General features: G+C 39.7%; 3 non-coding genes across 3 annotated transcripts; 2 read left to right on the top strand and 1 right to left on the bottom strand.

The window, feature by feature from the left end:
• The first annotated feature begins 3,912 nt into the window (after positions 1-3,912).
• Positions 3,913-3,985, top strand: trnar-acg (transfer RNA arginine (anticodon ACG)). The gene has a single exon. It is a non-coding gene; the product is annotated as a tRNA-Arg (tRNA).
• Positions 3,986-4,165: 180 nt separating this feature from the next.
• trnah-gug (transfer RNA histidin (anticodon GUG)) lies at positions 4,166-4,237 on the top strand. The gene has a single exon. It is a non-coding gene; the product is annotated as a tRNA-His (tRNA).
• A 5,292-nt stretch (positions 4,238-9,529) lies between these two features.
• On the bottom strand, positions 9,530-9,611 carry trnal-aag (transfer RNA leucine (anticodon AAG)). Its single transcript has one exon. It is a non-coding gene; the product is annotated as a tRNA-Leu (tRNA).
• Between the last annotated feature and the right edge of the window lie 9,730 nt (positions 9,612-19,341).

The raw sequence follows: 19,341 nt of genomic DNA, 5'->3' as shown, positions 1-19,341 counted from the left end.
TTTCACCAAGGGCCACATCAGCATTATGGTAACACAAGAGACGCACCGGTTTCTCCTCCTAAAGCGCAAACTTGTATTCACTTTCATTAAGTTTTCTCATTCTGCTTAATTTTCTCTTCTTGTACATTTTGGGATAATGTGTAAATATTTCTCAACATCATCTACTGGCGGGATGCGGTCACTTTGCGGGTCACAAAATCAGCATGCATTTTGGGAGATGCAGTTTATGTAGGATTTTACAGTGTATTTTAAGACGATTGTTTTCCCCTCTCTAAGAGTCCCCCCCCTTTTAGCTAGACAGAGAGACAGACAGACAACTCCCTCCAGAACACAAAACTCGCTAAACATTTACAAACAACTGAGAATATAAACATCACTACTTACAGACGATGCTTCTGTATTATATTGCAAGATCATTATTTGTATTTATTATTACTGTTTACATTACTGACTACACTACTCCGCGTTCTTTTTGCCGTAAAAGTGACAAGGCTTCTAGCGAAGGTCAAAGTTAGTTGCCATGACTACGATGTCAGCAGTTGCCGCTTAAAGCCGCAGGTGTCGCATTAAATTATAAGTACGTCTCAGTGACTACTAGAACCATCACAACAATCGTACGTCGTTTAACCTCTTGTGGGCCACATAAAATGACGTGGCGGACCGGATTTGACACCCCTGATTTAAGGGCATCACGTAATATGAAACTCCTTGAGTCATTGCTCACTGAAACGCAGCATCAAAATTTACAATGTTACAATGACATTTACGCTCTATTTTCACTCAAATTATTTAGTTTAAAGTTTATTAGGATTTTAACGTCATGTTTTACACACTTTGGTTACATTCATGACAGGAACGGTAGTCACTCATTACACAAGGTTCATCAGTTCACAAGGTTATATCAAACACAGTCACGGACAATTTAGTGTCTCCAATTCACCTCACTTGCATGTCTTTGGACTGTAAGAGGAAACCAGGGCAGCCGGAGGAAACCCACGCGGACACGGGGAGAACATGCAAACTCCACACAGAAAGGACCCGGACCACCCGACCTGGGGATTGAACCCAGGAACTTCTTGCTGTGAGGCGACAGTGCTACCCTTTTTCAATCGTGCAATTGTGTTCTGTAAATAATGTTCTGATGGTTTTATGTTGTTTAAAGTAAAGTGTATGTATAGCTCTTCCTTGATGTGTCATGTAAGCGGGTAAAACACCTGTTTAGGATTTATTTCTGTTGATGCGTAAAGACAAACGGACAGTAAGTCTTATATTAACATCTTGCAGTCGATTAGTGACATTGTTTATGCTGTATCAGCCGTGAACTTCGTCTCTTGAGTTTTCGCGCATGGACATTGAAGGCAGTACGCTTCCTCTGATTGTTTCATCCAAGATCAAAAGGAAAAAGACTGGTGGATTTTTTCTGTTTCATCCATGTAAACAAAGAACGTGGACAGCTCCACCACAACCGACCAAATATACTTTGTGATCTGTGCTGATTGGGACTATTAGGTTGGATCAGGCCTGCAACGGTAATTTTTTTTTATTGTATTATAACATTTTTGTAAAATATATTGGGGTTTGAAATGCATATTAATGATTGTGTTAATGAGTAAATAGTTAATTTGTTTAAGTATTATTAACGTATACAAGTTTGGTATGTGAGTCAGGGATAATGTTAATACAGCTACTGTAAATGGTGTTAGTCGCAGGTTTTTTTGTGCAAGGTTAGTACCACATATATATAGGGTAATTGAAGTAGTTTTTTTGGTTTAAATAAGAGTATAGTTTACATATAAAATAACCGTAAGTACTAATAAGTAGTGGCCCTTTTAAATCCTTACATTACCACAAAGAAAGAGATTTCTTAAACAAATAAAAGAAGTCAGGGAGCGCTTTCCATATACAGCCAAGGGTGCTAGGGGGCGCTACATTTGTCAATTTAAACAAGTCAAAAAAGGTCTTTAAACCAAACGATTTGAGTAAAAATAGAGCATAACTGTCATTGTAGAACTTACAGACTGACCTAATGTTTGATGCAGCATTTCAGTGAGCAACAACACAATGACTTTCATATTACGTGTTGCCCTTAAGTGATCATAATGTTTCGGCATTGGAGAATGTGGGCATCGATCCCACTACCTCTCGCATGCTAAGCGAGCGTTCTACCATTTGAGCTAATTCCCCTTACACAGAACCGTCCTTTAGGATTTGTAAATTGTAATGTACTAACAGAGCGTTGATGCTGCATTATAAAGTGAGGGTGCAACGTGTTTAAGCTCACGTACTGTTTTCTATATTATGCGTTGTTTTTAAACCATCACAGACTCAGTTCATTTAAAACGTTGATCTTAGCCTTTAGGACGAACAATGTGAGGTCTTTTATGAAGTGCATTTTTTCTTTGATTTTGTTGGACCTGTAGGAGATTGTGCTGTTCTTGTTGCAGCTCTGCTGGAGGGTTATTTTCTTGGTGTTTGTGGTGGTGGTGGTGGTGGTGGGGGGGGGTCTTTGTTCCCATTTTGGTTTATTTAGTAAATGATGTACTTTACATCCATTTAAATAATGTGAACATTTCCATTTTTGTCGTAAAATACTGCTGTAACAATGTAAATGGACGCTGAATAAACATACTTAAATGGATATTTAAGTATTTAAGTACATATTTAAATGGATGTTAAGTACATCATATACTAAATAAACCAAAATAAGAACAAAGACTCCACCACCACCACAAACACCAAAAAAATGACCCTCCAGCAGAGCTGCAACAATAAACAAAACAAGATCAGGATGAATACATGATTCAGTTTCTCACATTTTCAGTGATCAAAAGCCTGGGTCCTGGCATCCATGTGGATGTTACTTTGACACGTACCACCTACCTCAGCATTGACCATGTTCACCCTTTGATGAAAACTGTATTCCCTGATGACTGTGTCCTCTAAAGAAGTAGATTTGTATAAAGCATGAGCTGTCAGAAGTGGGATTCAAAAACACGCCTCCAGGGGAGACTGCGACCTGAACGCAGCGCCTTAGACCGCTCGGCCATCCTGACCTGAATATGCATTACTAAAGCCAATTTTCCTCAACACCCCCACATGGCCAAAGATTTGTACGAACTGCTGAATCTTTTCACATTATAATGTATGTTAGAGGGTTAAAGACATAAGTATGTATAAAGCACTAGCAGTCAGAAGTGGGATTTAAACCCACACCTCAATGAGAGACTGTGACCTGAACGCAGCGAGTTAGACTGCATCCTGACTAGCTTGGGTACCATCGACACCATCCTCGCCCCACACGGACTAATATTTGTACGAACTTTTCACATTATTATGTGTATTATGTATAGTAAATGTACTGACTGTAACCCATTTGCTGCACTGTACACTTTGTCACTAGGCTGTAAACCATATATCAATAGAAAGGGAGCCACATATGAGCACTCCAACTGACCAAATAATGTTTTTTGGGTGGACCATTGTTAGCACTGTAACGGCACTAGCATGTTAGGGTGTGTTTTCTCTGGTATAAGTGTATTGGGTACAGCCTTCTTGTTGGCTTTTTAACTGACTGGATTATTTATTAAGATTATTTATTATTTTTTAAGAACTCAAACCCTGTTTGTACTTGTTGTTTGCCTGTTAGTTCCTCATTTCATGTTGCTCTAGCTCAAGCAGCTTGTTCTGTTGGAACTATGACTGCAGTCTATCAGGGAGTGGTAGCTGACGGCTGGAAAGCCATGCTCATATAATGGTTAGTACTCTGCGTTGTGGCCGCAGCAACCCCGGTTGGAATCCAAGTCACGGCATTGTCTTTTTGTATGCCGTGCTTCGAAGGTTTCTATTCTCTCCTCGGGCAAGAGACCGAAATGAGGCTGGAGCTTCAGGAAAGTCAGAACCATAGTCAAACGTGGGCCAGTGGCGCAATGGATAACGCGTCTGACTACGGATCAGAAGATTCTAGGTTCGACTCCTGGCTGGCTCGGTTATCTTTTTTTTGTCTCTCTAACTCCTTGTGTATGGAGCACCAACAATGCATCCAACAATGCAGGTCTTGTCAAAGTGAAAAAGACTTGTCAGAGCGCAAAGAAGTGGCTGATGCTGTTGGAACTATGACTGCAGTCTATCAGGGAGCAGCTGACATGAGCCACCAGACTGCTGGGAAGCCGTGATCGTATAGTGGTTAGTACTCTGTGTTGTGGCCGCAGCAACCCCGGTTCGAATCCGGGTCACGGCACTGTCTTTTCGTATGCCGTGCTTCGAAGGTTTCTATTCTCTCTCTTTTTTTGTCTCTCTAACTCCTTGTGTATGGTTCTCTGTACCCCAGATCCAACAATGCAGGTCTTGTCAAGGTGACAAAGACTTGGCAGAGCGGAAATAAGTGGCTGATGCTGGCACCAGCCGATACTGAGCCTTGCAGTTTCCCATATGGTGTAGTGGTCAGGATTCCTGGTTTTCACCCAGGTGGCCCGGGTTTGACTCCCAGTATGGGAATTGCCTTCTATGATTGGACTTGAGCAAAACTTTGCCCATTACTTCCTTTGCGCCTTGCTGCTGTAGCTCAAGCAGCTTTTTCTGTTGGAACTATGACTGCAGTCTATCAGGGGGCAGCCGACATGAGCCACCAGTGGCAGACTGCTGGGAAGCCGTGATCGTATAGTGGTTAGTACTCTGTGTTGTGGCCGCAGCAACCCCTGTTCGAATCCAAGTCACGGCACTGTCTTTCCGTATGCCGTGCTTCGAAGGTTTCTATTCTCTCTCTTTTTTTGTCTCTCTAACTCCTTGTGTATGGCTCTCTGTACCCCAGATCCAACAATGCAGGTCTTGTCAAGGTGACAAAGACTTGGCAGAGCAGAATGAAGTGGCTGATTCTGGCGTCAGCCGGTGCTGAGCCTTGCAGTTTCCCATATGGTCTAGTGGTCAGGATTCCTGATTTTTACCCAGGTTTTCGACTTCTGCTATGGTAATTGGCCTTTATGATTGGACTCGAGCAAAACTCTGTGTATTAGTTCCTCGGCGCCTTGTTGCTGTAGCTCAAGCAGCTTGCAGTTCAAATATTAGGACATGTGGGGGTGTTGAGGAAAATTGGCATTGGTAACGTGAAGCAAGTCAGGATGGCCAAGCAGTCGTTCAGCTCGCAGTCTCTGCACTGTACACTTTGTCACTAGGCTGTAAATCATATATCAATAGAAAGGGAGCCCCATATGAGATCTCCAACTGACCAAATAATGATTTTTGTGTGGACCATTCTTAGCACTGTAACGGCACTAGCGTGTTAGGGTGTGTTTTCTCTGGTATGAGTGTATTAGGTACAGCCTTCTTGTTGGCTTTTTAACTGACTGGATTATTTGTTACGAACTCAAACCCGGTTTGTGCTTGTTTTAGGCTATTCAATCGTCCACAAGATTGAATAATATGAATACAGTTAATATTGTATTATATAATAGAATGACTATAAAGCTGAGTCTGAGCTTAAACACTTGCACCCTGACTTTATAATGCAGCATCAACACTCTGTTAGTACATTAGCAAAGGTGGGGTTTTCGTAAGGGGAATTAACTCAAATTGTAGAGTGCTCGCTTAGCATGCGAGAGGTAGTGGGATCGATGCCTGCATTCTCCAGTGCAGAAACATTATGATCATTTGGCAGCAACTCGGAATCTGAAATGATAAAATTAAGGTGAAATTCGTTGCAGCATTAATCTTTAGGCCAGTCTGTCAGTGTTACAATGTCATTAACGCCCTATTTACTCTTAAACAGTTTTATTTACATACCTTTTTTGTTTTGTTTTGACAGAAACACATGAACTTATAATGCTACAATATTAAAATTCATCAGAGTTTTATTTCTTAGTTTGATCGCTGCTATTGATATAACTGAAATGATATTATTGTTATCTTTTTTATTTACTTTTTGAAGTTTTTTTTGGAAAAAAAGACTCACAGTGATCATTACCAGGATAAAACAGGCAGTGAATGAATGAATGTATTCCATAATAAGAAACAATAAGAACATCCATCATACCACCAGGTGGTGGCAGTGTGATTGTGTGGGGATGCTTTGACATTTGGGTGACTTCATGGGAGTCCTAATCGATTGAACCAGGAATAATGAACCACTGCCCTGATTCTCAGTGCTGAGAATCATCCACTATTTAAATAATACCTGCTCTGTGGTGGTCCTGTGGGGGTCCTGACCATTGAAGAACAGAGTGAGCAGTCTAGAGTCAGTAATTGTAGAACTACAAAGTGCTTCTATATGGTAAGTGGAGCTGATAAAATAGACAGTGAGTGTAGAAACAAGGAGGTGGTTTTAATGTTATGGCTGGTTAGTGTAAACTCACACACTGCTGTATGTGCTTGCATGACTGTAGGACGAGTTCTCAGTGCATTACCGTAATATCCATAAAATGTGTCCTTGCGATTTCAGTGCAGATAAGTTTGTGTAGAGCAGGGCTGCCCAATTTGGGGCCCGCGGGCCAAACTTGGCCCGCCGTCTATTTTTTTTTGGCCCGCCTCACTAGATCAAAGTAGCACCTACTTTTGTCAGTAGCTGGGAATTTCTTTCAGCAGGTGTTGAACTGCCGATAACGCTAGCTGCAATTCATTAGCTGACCACAATTTTACATGAGACAGTGGATAGGAGAGGGGGGCGCTGTGGAGCTCCTGTCAGCAGACATCAAGTAATCTATGATGACACGAGTGAGCTGTTAATCATGGAGCGTATGAGGCAGTGGCATACGGATAAACCAACATTTAAAAACAGTTGGCAGCTTGAATATTATTTCACTGAAATAGATTAAACCGCAGTTTGCCTCATCTGCGGATAGAGTGGCTGTGCTAAGAGTACAAGATCCGGCAGCATTACGAAACAAAACATGCACATCTGTTCTCAAAGTACAGTGGGGAGGAAAGAAAGGTGAAAAAGAATATTTTGCTTTGCATGTTTTTCTTTACAAATTTACATTTGTTCAAATATTTCTGCTCCTAAAAGAAACATTATCATCCGTTGAAATCAATAAAAGCACTGTTAATTAGAATAGACAGTAATGTTTTATTTAACAATAAAAAACGTGATATATTTAAATTTAATGCAATATTAAAATTAGGGCTGGGCGATTTTCACGATAAATTCGGTTAATTCGAATGAACGTTATCACACAATGTTAGAAATGTGACAATCGCGATTAAAATATCCCGAGGCAGAAACTGACCAGACGCTCACGGAATATATAAATCGGGGAAAGTTTAATATCAAAAGGGCGAAACAGTGTACAAAACCAGACAGAGTTAGATTCAGAAATAAGGAGCGCAAACACGATCAGCAAAACTTCACAACGAGACTCACGAACAGAAGAGTTTCATTAAGATTCATGGAATCGAACACAGCTGAACTGAATCAAAACTCCCAAGCGTGAGGACCGATCAGGATTGGCTGACCGGGAACATGTGATAGTCACGTGACAGTCCGTGGGAGCAGGGGAATTGTAGTCCATATGGTTAGAAGCAGACCGTGCCCCCTCCATCCACCCCCCAATAACAAGAGGACAGAATGAAAGCTGAGCTGAGTGCTTACTCAATGTCCCCCCCAGTGTAGATACTGATACATTTTTACACTTCTGCAGTCTTTTAAATTAAAATGCAAGAAAAAAAGAAAATAAATGTAAGTCTTTTTTTTTATTGCATTATACAAAACCAAAAAAAAACGCAATCGGAATCTTTTTTTTTTTTTTTTTTTGCAATATCACCCAGCTTTCAGTACAATAACATAACGTTTTAGTTTTGGCCCGTGGCCCTTCACTGAGATAAAACTTTGGCCCCTTATAAGGAATTATTTGGGAACCCCTGGTGTAGAGACTGCAGCAGCGGATACTGTGTTTGTTTAGAAATTGTGGTCATACTTTTTTCAACAAGGTAAGTTTATTAAAATAAACGTTTTTTGTATATTAGCTTCTGGATATTTTCGGATGCTACGGACAAAACTGTGTTGTACTGCTATGATGATACGACTATGTTCCAAACCCTTTTAGACTCTTCCACCACCGTTAGCGCTTCTCTCAGTTAGTTCAGCTCATTAAATATATTATCCACAGTATCGCTTACTTTTACAAACCCAATTCCAAAAATGTTTAGACAGAAGAGAAAATGTCAATGTAAATAGACAGCAGTTTGTAAAAGATGTTATTTATATTCTAGCATACAAACATACATCGCTCCAAAATATGAATGAACGCTTCAGCCACGGTTGCCAGATTGCGCATTTTAAAGTCCGTCAAAATGCATGGAAAACCGCCCAACATACTCACGAAAAACAGCCGATAATCAGCGCTTAAACAATATTAAACCAGTTAAACATGATCTACTACTGCTGATATCTCACAAATCAGTGATTATAAATTATTAATGGCATTTGAAATAATAAAAAACTAAGACTAAGAAGTCTTAAGGGTTTTTTGTGTTTTGGTAGAACTGTTTCTACTTGAAGAACCCTTTAGTATAATTCAAGGTTCTTTGCTAACTCAATTTGATTTTTATGGATTTTTTTCTCTTGCCACATATAAATGCACATAACATTTAAGGACTGGAAAACAATCGTGCAATTGATACAGGAAAAAAGGAAAAAGGTGAAAGAAAGGAATCTGTTTGTGATCTACCTGCTAAATTCTCCTCCTGAGATGTTTTTTTTGTGTGTGTAAGCAGCAACATACTTCACCTAAAACTTTATATAATCACCTTCAACAGAGCCGAAACAGAAATAAAAACATTTTATAATAATTGAAGTTCTACAGGACAACATATGTTAAAGTTTGTAATTTAAGTCACATCCTTGTGGGGATTAAAGCAGGTTGCAGAGCCTGGATAGCTCAGTCGGTAGAGCATCAGACTTTTAATATGAGGGTCCAGGGTTCAAGTCCCTGTTCGGGTGAGTTGCTTCTTACTGCATTAGGTAAGCGGTAATTTCCAGCATTTAACCAGCCACAGCGAAGAACTGTTGGAGTAGCGACTAATCTTAACCCATCAGATACACGACCGTTCTTTTGTTACAGTAAGCTTGCAAGCAGAGCAACAAGACGGTCAGTATTTAAGGGCTTCCTTTCTTACAACATTTCTTCTGCTAAACCATCGTGCTGTATGCTTAATTTAAGACTCCGTGGTGCATCGGTGTGTTTGAGCTTGTTTAAAAGCTCATTGGCTTTAGAACGTATGCTGTTTTCACAGTGTCTGCTTTCCATTTTAGTTATAAACACAGTTATTGGGTGAGTACAGGTGTTTTTTTATTATGCTTCTTATTATATCATAGTTGCATGTAGTCGGAGTGATGCTAGAGATAACAGCAACGATACAAAGGTACACCAAGTTAAGGTTTGTGTGCACAGTGCGGTCGAACTGTTTCATGTTACATAAAAAAAAAAGTTAAGAAAGGTTGTGGGTCGAAAAGGGCCAATCGCGTGTGCCACACTTGGGATTGTGATTGAGTATACGTTGCATTGGGTGGGTAAACATGGAGCTGGCGTTGAAAAACATGAGTTGGCAGCGGTGGGATTCGAACCCACGCCCCCGAAGAGACTGGAGCCTTAATCCAGCGCCTTAGACCGCTCGGCCACGCTACCACTGGTTAAGGGGTAGATTAAAACAAGCAACTATGTATGCAATTTCTACCTGCATTTTCCAATAGAAGTCAAATCGCCACACCAAACTGGTAAACATCATGAGTTGGTGATGAACTTTCTTCTTCAGACTGGTTTTTAAATGAAAGTCAAAGAGACAGTAGGAGCCCGGGTAGCTCAGTCGGTAGAGCATCAGACTTTTAATCTGAGGGTCCAGGGTTCAAGTCCCTGTTTGGGTGAGTTGCTTCTTACTGCATTAGGTGAGCGGTAATGTCCCGTACTACATGCTTTGTTTAGAATGATGAAGAATTTGTACTTTGTGAAATATTTCTATGTAAAATTGCATGTACTTGATAAGCTTGAAATAATTGCGCACTGCATGTGTAACATGTTCTCCACACCAACTATCTGTTTTAAACAGACTGTAGTAAATATAGGACTGTTTAAATCTACAGTATATTTATGTGCAGCCTAATAATGCACTGAGTTTTAGATATTAATACCTACATATTATATGTTGAATTACATGCATCATAATTTCAGTTCTTGCTTCACAGAGCTGCTTTGTTATTGCACTGCAGTAAACAGTTGGTATATCCTGCACTATTTTGGCCCTTACATAAAGCAGCATCAACCCTTAAGTCAGTCTGTCAGTGGTACAAAGTTACGATTTGGTTCAGTTCATCCTAAAGGCTGCGATAAACGTGAGTAGTACATTACAATTTACTGTTAGTAAATTACAATTTACAAAGGGTAAAGGAGAGTTCTTTATACAGGGAATTAGCTCAATTGGTAGAGTGCTCGCTTTGCGTGCGAGAGGTAGCGGGATCGATGCCCGCATTCTCCAATGTAGAAACATTATGATCATTTAAACTCGATTCGTCATTGCTCACTGAAATGCTGCGTCAAAAATGAGGTCAGTTTATGCTCTATTTTCGTTCATCGTTTAGTTTAAAGACCTTTATTAATTTTTTTAATTGACAAACATGCAATAGCTTTGAAACAATCTTGAAACAAATCTTTTCACATTATTATGTATGGTAGAGGGTTAAAGATGTAAATTTGTATAAAGCATGAGCTGTAGCTGCACGCATTCAGTTTAAAACACTGATGCTTTCCTACAAAGCCAAAAATGGACCAGCCCCAAGCTACCATCGTGGTCTAATCAAATCCCGCTCTGTACCACGCAACCTCCAAGCCACTAGTCTCGCTCGACTTGAGCCCCCACCCAGGACTAAAGGAAGACAAGCATCAAGGCTCTTCTCTGTTCTAGCACCCAAGTGGTGGAATGAACTTCCTCTGTCTGTCCGAACATCTGAGTCTCTTGCTGTCTTTAAAAAACGATTAAAAACCCACCTTTTTACTAAGCACTTAAGCTGACTTGTACTTATTTACTAAAATTTTTTTTTCCATTTCCAAAAAACAAAACAAAAAAACAAACACTTTGGTTCTAACAGGTTTCAGCAGATTTGTGTTCTTTGACTGTTGTTTACTACAACTTGAGAAATGAAATGTTTACTATGGAAGCACTTCTGTAAGTCGCTCTGGATGAGAGCGTCTGCTAAATGCAGAAAATGTAAATGTAAAATGTTAGAAGTGGAATTCAAACCCACACCTCCAGGGGAAACTGCAAACTAAACACAGCACCTTAGACCACTCAACCATCCTGACCTGCTTGCAAAGGTCTAATACCAATCCCACAACACCCCCATGTGGACTAAGCTTTGGATGAACTGTTGTATCTTTTCATATTATTATGTATGGTAGAGGGTTAAAGATGTAAATTTGTATAAAGCATGAGCTGTCAGAAGTGAGATTCAAACCCACGCCTCAATGAGAGACTGTAACCTGAACGCAGCACCTTAGACCGCATCCTGACTAGCTTGGGTACCGTTGACACCACATCATGTATCAATAGAAAGAGAGCCCCATATGAGCACTCCAACTGACCAAATAATGTTTTTGGGTGGACCATTGTTAGCACTGTAACGGCACTAGCATGTTAGGGTGTGTTTTCTCTGGTATGAATGTATTAGGTACAGCCTTCTTGTTGGGTTTTTAACTGACTGGATTATTTGTTAATAACTCAAACCCTGTTTGTGCTGGTTGTAGGCTATTCAATCGACCACTAGATGTAGTGTAGTGTGTATTCGTGTTTCCTTAATTTCGTTGTGTTCTCCCTTAATGTAATTGCGTTCCACCTTAAAGAATTTGTGTTGTCTCTTAATATATTCGCGTTTTTCCTTATTGTTGTTGTGTTGTCAGCTTTTGTTTGTTTTGTAAATGTTATTGTGTTTTAACTCAGCGGGCCACCGTAATATAGATGGCATAATATGAATACAGTTACAAAGTAAAACGATGTCGCATGCTGACCTGTGTGGAATACAACTAATGTATGTAATACTAAGAAGTGTTTCTTAAGGGTTTTTTGGTGTTCTTGCTGGAACTGTTCTACAGGACGACGTATGTTAAAATTTGTAATTCAAGTCACGTCCTTGTGAAAGTTAAAGCTATTTGCAGAGCCTGGGTAGCTCAGTCGGTAGAGCATCAGACTTTTAATCTGAGGGTCCAGGGTTCAAGTCACTTTTTGGGCGAGTTGTTTATTACTGCATTGGGAAAGCGGTAACGTCCGTTACTACATGGTTTAATTAGAAAGTTGAAGAATTTGTACTTTGTGAGATATTATTAAGTGAAATAGCATGTACTTGATAAGCTTGAAATAATAGCGCTCTGTGTGTGTAACATGTTCTCCACACCAACTAGTTGTTTCAAACAGACTGTAGTAAATAGAGGATCGTTTAAATCTATATTTATGTGCAGCCTAATAATGCACTGAGTTTTAGATATTAATACCCACATATTTTTTGTTGCCTTAAAGACTCACTTAAATCCTGATCATAATTTTTGATGCTGCGTTTCATTAAGCGATGCCGCAACGAGTTTCATATTACATGATACCCTTAAACAATCATAATGTATTTGCACTGGAGAATGCGGGCATTGATCCCGCTACCTCTCACATGCTAAGCTACCATTTGAGCTAATTCCCCTTACGATGCTCCTTTGTTCCCATTTTGAAGGTTGTGATATTACTTTAAGCTTACCTTTTCTTTTTCATGTAATTACTGATATTTTACTGGATCTCTGCTGATATCTTGTGGGCCATATTGACTAATCAGTGAAAATAATGCGCTGCCTTGTATAATAAAACCATTATGCTTATTTAGCTTTAATTAGCTTTAATTATTAAACAGTTAATAAGATAGTGATGGTGAAACTAAAAACCTGTTAATACCATCACTAAGTGTCTTTACCATCACAACAAGTTATGTGTTGGTAATGGCATGTTGAGGTAATGACAGTTTTTACTTAGGGAAAAAAGTAAACAGCTAGTATATAATGTACTTTACATACATTTAAATAATGTGAACATTTCAATAGTACAATACTGCTGTAACAATGTAAATAGAAGCTGAATAAACATACTTTATGATCAGAATGAATACACGTTTAAATTTCTCACATTTTCAGATATCAAAGGCTGGGTCCTGGCATCCATATGGATGTTACTTTGACGCGTACCACCTACCTCAGCATGGTTGCAGACCATGTTCACCCTTTCATGAAAACTGTATTTGCTGATGGCTGTGTCCTTTAATGAAGTAAATCTGTATAAAGTATGAGCTGTCAGAAGTGGGATACAAACCCACACATCCAGGGGAGACCGCGATCTGAACGCAGTGCCTTAGACCACTCGGCTATCCTAACCCGCTCACAAAGGGCTAATGCCAGTTTCCCACAACACCCCACGTGAATCAGGGTTCAAGTCCCTGTTCGGGCGAGTTGTTTCTTACTGCATTAGGTAAGCGGTAATGTCCCGTACTACATGGTTTATTTAGAATGATGAAGAATTTGTACTTTGTGAGATATTTCTAAGTGAAATAGCATGTACTTGATCAGCTTGAAATAATAGCACACTGTATGTGTAACATGTTCTCCACACCAACTAGTTGTACGCCCAGCTGTTTCAAACAGCACTACATTAAACAGTTGGTATATCCTGCACTATTTTGGCCCTGACATAATGCAGCATCAACGCTCTGTTAGTACATTACAATTTATTGTTTAATTTTTGTACAATTTAATGTATGGTAGAGGGTTAAAGATGTAAATTTGTATAAAGCATGTGCTGTCAGAAGTGGGATTCAAATCCACACCTCCAGGGGAGACTGCAAACTGAACACAGTGCCGTAGACCGGTCGGCCATCCCGACTAGTGAGCTATTTTGGCAATATAGTGTATAATCGACTTCAAGTCAAGTCAAGTCAACTTTATTTATTTAGCGCTTTTTACAATAGACATTGTCTCAAAGCAACTTTACAAAAAACCCCTGTTGAGCAAGCCGAGGGCGACTGTGGCAAGGAAAAACTCCCTGAAAATTACAGCAAGAAACCTTGAGAGGAACCAGACTCAGCAGGGCCCATCCTTCTTGGGTGGTCTGGAGGATACTTTAAATAAATAGGATTTACACAAATCATACAAACACAGAATTAAATGAACTAAAAGTTATAACTGGCAATAAATAAAGAAATAAATAATAATAGAGTTATTATTCGGTCTAGTCTTCAATAAAGTCTGTAGTGAGTTCTTGTCATTCTTGGTGCAGTTACTCCCGACCCGTCACATCTGGCAGGAGCAGCATCGTTGGCACTGCAGTCTCGACTTTAATCCTTAACCTCGGCGGGTAAACAGGTTTCCATCAGAATGCCCTTGGGGTAAAACAATAGAGAATGTAGTTAATAATGTACAATGCTAGTTATATAAAACAGTTTTACAGAGAGTTTTAGACTCCGGCAGCCCTAATTATTACAGCATAACTAAAAGGGAGAGCGAGCAGGTAACAAGGTCATGAAAGCTTTCACAGGACATCAGCGCCCACCTCTCCTACCCAAACCAGAGTGATCGGACAGGAGAGGCAGAACGACAGCAACCCAACATCCCTGATCACCACAAGTTTCTATGACCAAGGACCTCCAAGCTCTGCGCCTTTGTCTATACTAATCAAAAGCCTGAGAAAATAAATATGTTTTCAGTCTAGACTTAAACATTGAGACTGTGTCCGAATCCCGAACAGAGGCAGGAAGATTATTCCAGAGTTGTGGAGCTTTGTAAGAAAATGCTCTTCCACCAGCCGTGATCTTTTTAATTCTAGGAACTATAAGTAACCCTGCGCTGGGTTGTAGTGATTAATAAGCTCACTCAGATACTGTGGAGCCAGACCATGTAGCGCTTTATAGGTTAGTAAAAGTATTTTGTAATCAATGCGGAATTTAACTGGCAGCCAGTGAAGAGATGATAGAACAGGACTAATAAGATCAAATTTTTTCGTTCTAGTTAGCACTCGAGCTGCTGCATTTTGAACTAACTGGAGTTTGTTTATGGATCTACCAGAGCATCCAGTTAGAAGAGCATTACAATAATCTAAACGAGAAGTTATAAATGCATGGATCAGTTTTTCTGCGTCATTAACAGATAGTATATTTCTTATTTTAGAGATATTACGCAAATGATAGAAAGCAACTCTAGTAATATTATTAATGTGAGTATCAAAGGAAAGATCTGAATCTATTGTGACACCCAAGTTTTTTACATCTGGGCTGGGAGTAACAGAGAAAGTGTTTAGGTTTAGCACCAGGTTAGACAACTTGTCTCTTGCAGCTTTAGAGCCAACAAGTAAAACCTCAGTTTTATCTGAATTAAGTAAAAGAAAATTACACGACATCCAGTTTTTTATGTCGTTTATACAATCTTCTATCTTACTGATTGTGTCAGTATCATTTGGTTTGGCTGATATATACAGTTGTGTGTCATCTGCATAGCAGTGAAATTTTATGCCATGTTTATGAATAATTTCACCTAGTGGAAGCATATAGAGTGTAAATAATAGTGGTCCCAGTACCGACCCCTGTGGAACACCACACTTTACTTTTGTAGTTTCCGAGCATTTATTATTTACATAAACAAATTGCGAGCGGTCAGTCAGATATGATTGAAACCAAGAGAGTGCGAGTCCTTTAACACCTACTGTATTTTCTAGCCTCTCCAGTAAAATGTTATGATCGACCGTATCAAACACTGCACTAAGATCTAATAGAACAAGAAAAGAGACACATCTATTATCAGAAGACATTAACAACTCGTTAACTACTCTAATTAATGCGGTTTCGGTACTATGATTGTGTCTAAATCCTGATTGAAATTTTTCATGAATACAATTTTCATTCAAATAAGAACACAATTGTTTGGAAACGTCTTTTTCTAATATTTTAAAGACAAAAGGAAGGTTTGAAATTGGCCTATAATTAGATCAAACATGTGGATCAAGATTAGGTTTTTTAATCAGGGGTTTAATAACGGCACTTTTAAACAATTTAGGTACATACCCAAGGCTAAGGGATGCATTGATTAATGTAAGCAGGGGCTCTACAATAGCTGGGAGTAAATCTTTAAGTAAATGAGTTGGAACAGGATCGAGTATACACGATGATGACTTTGATGATTTAATCAACATAGTTAGTTCATTTTGGGAGATTGGATTAAAGGAATTTAGTTGGATTAACTCGTTACTATTATCACCAATGCTGCTCGGAGTGAGTCCATACTTAACATTGGCAGGTAACTCACTCTGACTGTGAAGTCGTATTTTTTCCATCTTGTCATTAAAGAATTTTAAAAAATCATCGCTGGTACAGTCAGGTGGTATATGAGATTCAGTTTCATTGACGTTTTTAGTTAATTTGGACACTGTCTCGAAAAGGAATCTAGGATTATTTTTATTTTTCTCTATTGGGACGAATAATATAAAGATTTAGCTTTTATAAGTGCATGTTTATACTCAGTTAGAGCATCTTTTCAAGCAATCTTATACACCTCCAGTGTAGTGTGACACCACTTGCGTTCTAATTTCCGTGCTGCTTGTTTAAGTGCGCATGTGTGGTCATTGTACCAAGGAGCAAGTTTTTTCTCCCTAATCAGTTTAGTTTTGAGTGGGGCTACGTTATCTAAGGTTGTACGCAGTACGGTCTCTAGGTTTTGAGTTGCCTGATCTAGTTCCTTAGGTTCTGATGCTGATATATTTGGTAATTCTGGTAGGCAGTTTATGAACGTTGCTGCAGTTGCAGATGTAATAGTGCGCTTACATTTAAAACGATGTGGTTGCTGTATATTATTGGACAGGGACACTTCATAAATTAGAAGGGAGTGATCAGAAATTAAGTCATTCTGTGGTACAATTTCCAGGTTGTCTATGTTTATACCATAAGTAAGTATTAAATCTAAGGTATGTTTACAGCGGTGAGTGGGTCCTGTTACATTTTGGGTAAAGCCTACAGATTCTAAAATAGAATTAAACGCAATTTTGAGTGGATTACACTTATCCTCATAATGAATATTAAAGTCACCAACAATTAAAGCTTTTTTAGTTGATAAGACTAATTTAGAAAGAAAATCGGCAAATTCGTTAAGAAATTCTGAGTAAGGACCAGGGGGTCGTTAAACAGTAACCAGCTTAAACATACTAGTTTTATCAGATGAACATTTATTGGTTATGTCAGAGATAAGAACCTCAAACGAGTTTGTTATGGGAGATGATTTTACAGTAAGACCTATGTCTTTATCATAAATTGTGGCTATTCCTCCACCACGACCGCTAAGACGTGGCTTATGTTCATAACTGTAACCCGGAGGAGATGCTTCATTTAAACCTAGATACTCATCAGGTCTAGCCCAGGTCTCGGTTAAACAAAGTGCACTAAGACAATTATCTGTAATTATTTCATTTACAATTACTGTTTTACATGCAAGTGACCTGATGTTTAGAAGTCCTAACTTTAGTTTAGCCCTACTATGGTTTTCATGATGCTCATTTAGATTAATTTTAATGAAGTTATTATGACATACTTTTTGATTTAGTGTGGGCTTACACCTGCCACGGTAAACAGACATAGTCTCAATGGTTTGTGACCTAAGGATTCCGGGTGACGTCCGATTGCGACTCGCAGACAGTTGGTTAGGCCTGTTTGTCTGCTGCCTGGTCTTGGCTCTGGATAGTCATTTACCACTATCTGCCGCTACACTAACGCGGTGGTAAAGCCTGTCACCTATGCTGCAAGAAATGCGAGCAGCACCCTCCCACGTGGGGTGGACACCATCTTGCTTCAAAAGACCAGGCCTTCCCTCAAAGGTGGACCAATTATCTACAAAATCAATGCAGTTTTCTGAGCACCATTTAGACATCCAGCGGTTCAGCAACAACAACCTGCTGTAGGTTTCGCCACTGGGTCGAATCGGTAAGGGGCCAGAGCACACTACTGCCTCAGACATCGACCTAGCTAACTCACACACCTCTTTAACATTACTCTTAGTAACCTCAGACTGCCGTAAACGAACATCATTAGTGCCGACGTGGATAACAATCTTCGAAAATCTACGATTAGCATTAGCCAGCACTTTCAGATTTGCTCTGATGTCAGGCGCCCTGGCCCCCGGAATACAAGTGACTATGGTTGCTGGTGTCTCTATGGGGGTTGCAATACGCACGACTATGTCGCCGAGACGTCACCCAGTCGCCCCGCTGTGAGGACTCTAATGCCGGAGTCTGGGGTTCTACACCTGAACTGCTGGCATTCGGGACTGCTACAGCTGTATCTAAACACTCACTAGTAGTAGTCTGTTCTAACGCCCGAATGCGCCCTTCTAACACTGAGATCTTCTCCGTCAGACTAACAACTAATCTGCACTTATCACATATAAAGTTATCACTAAACACGGAGAAGGAATAACTGAACATGTTGCATTCGGAACAGGGATATAAAGCTCCTGCAGGGGCCATTATAACAAAGAAATGTACTTAGCTTTAGAGGGTGAGTTGAAGTTGATGTTTATGTTGGTTTCACCGGCGCTTCTGCTGGTAGTCACAGAAAAACGGCTTTAATTCCGGACGAAACAGGCGATGATGAGCTGGAATATAAAAACCAACAACCAAACAACACAAATGCGCTTCGTTCGGATAAAATGGCTGTAATTCTAAAGGAAAACGGTGTTTATGCGCTGGTGTACAAAATAAATAAACAGAACGCGGTTCCTACAGACAGAAAACGGTTTTAACTCCCCACAAAAACAAAGGTGTTTAAGCGCTGAACTACAAAAACAAACAAACACAAACGCGTTTTGTTTCCGACAAAACCGGCTGTAATTCTAAAGGAAAACGGTGTTTATGTGCTGGTGTACAAAACAAATAAACAGAACGCGCTTCCTACGAACAGAAAATGGTTTTACCTCCCCACAAAACAAAGGTGTTTAAGCGCTGAACTACAAAAACAAACAAACACCCCCTGCCTTGCATAGTCCCGTGGGCTGCGCCACTTAAATAACCAGGCAATTCTCATGATTGGACATGGGACACAAGCTCAGGTTTGATCACCCTGTAGCTGGCCACCTTTGATGAGGGTGTTTAGTGTTGAAAGGCTGAAACACCCCTTGATTCAAAGGTACACTACTGATGATGTGTCTTGAAATTTACATCTTTCCACATCTGAGATACAGCACTCACGCCACTCTCAACACCAAGGCAAACCTCATGTGCATACCATTTACTGGCACAATGGACAAGTTTACCATCACGTCCGGTGTTTCATGATTCAATGCAGCATCAGCGCTCTGTTAATACATAAAA

Source organism: Trichomycterus rosablanca, chromosome 10, assembly GCF_030014385.1.
Source record: "Trichomycterus rosablanca isolate fTriRos1 chromosome 10, fTriRos1.hap1, whole genome shotgun sequence".
NCBI classification, from domain to species: Eukaryota; Metazoa; Chordata; class Actinopteri; order Siluriformes; family Trichomycteridae; genus Trichomycterus; species Trichomycterus rosablanca.
The sequence above is the reverse complement of the archived record's forward strand: the minus strand, read 5'-3'. Positions and strand labels throughout refer to the sequence as shown.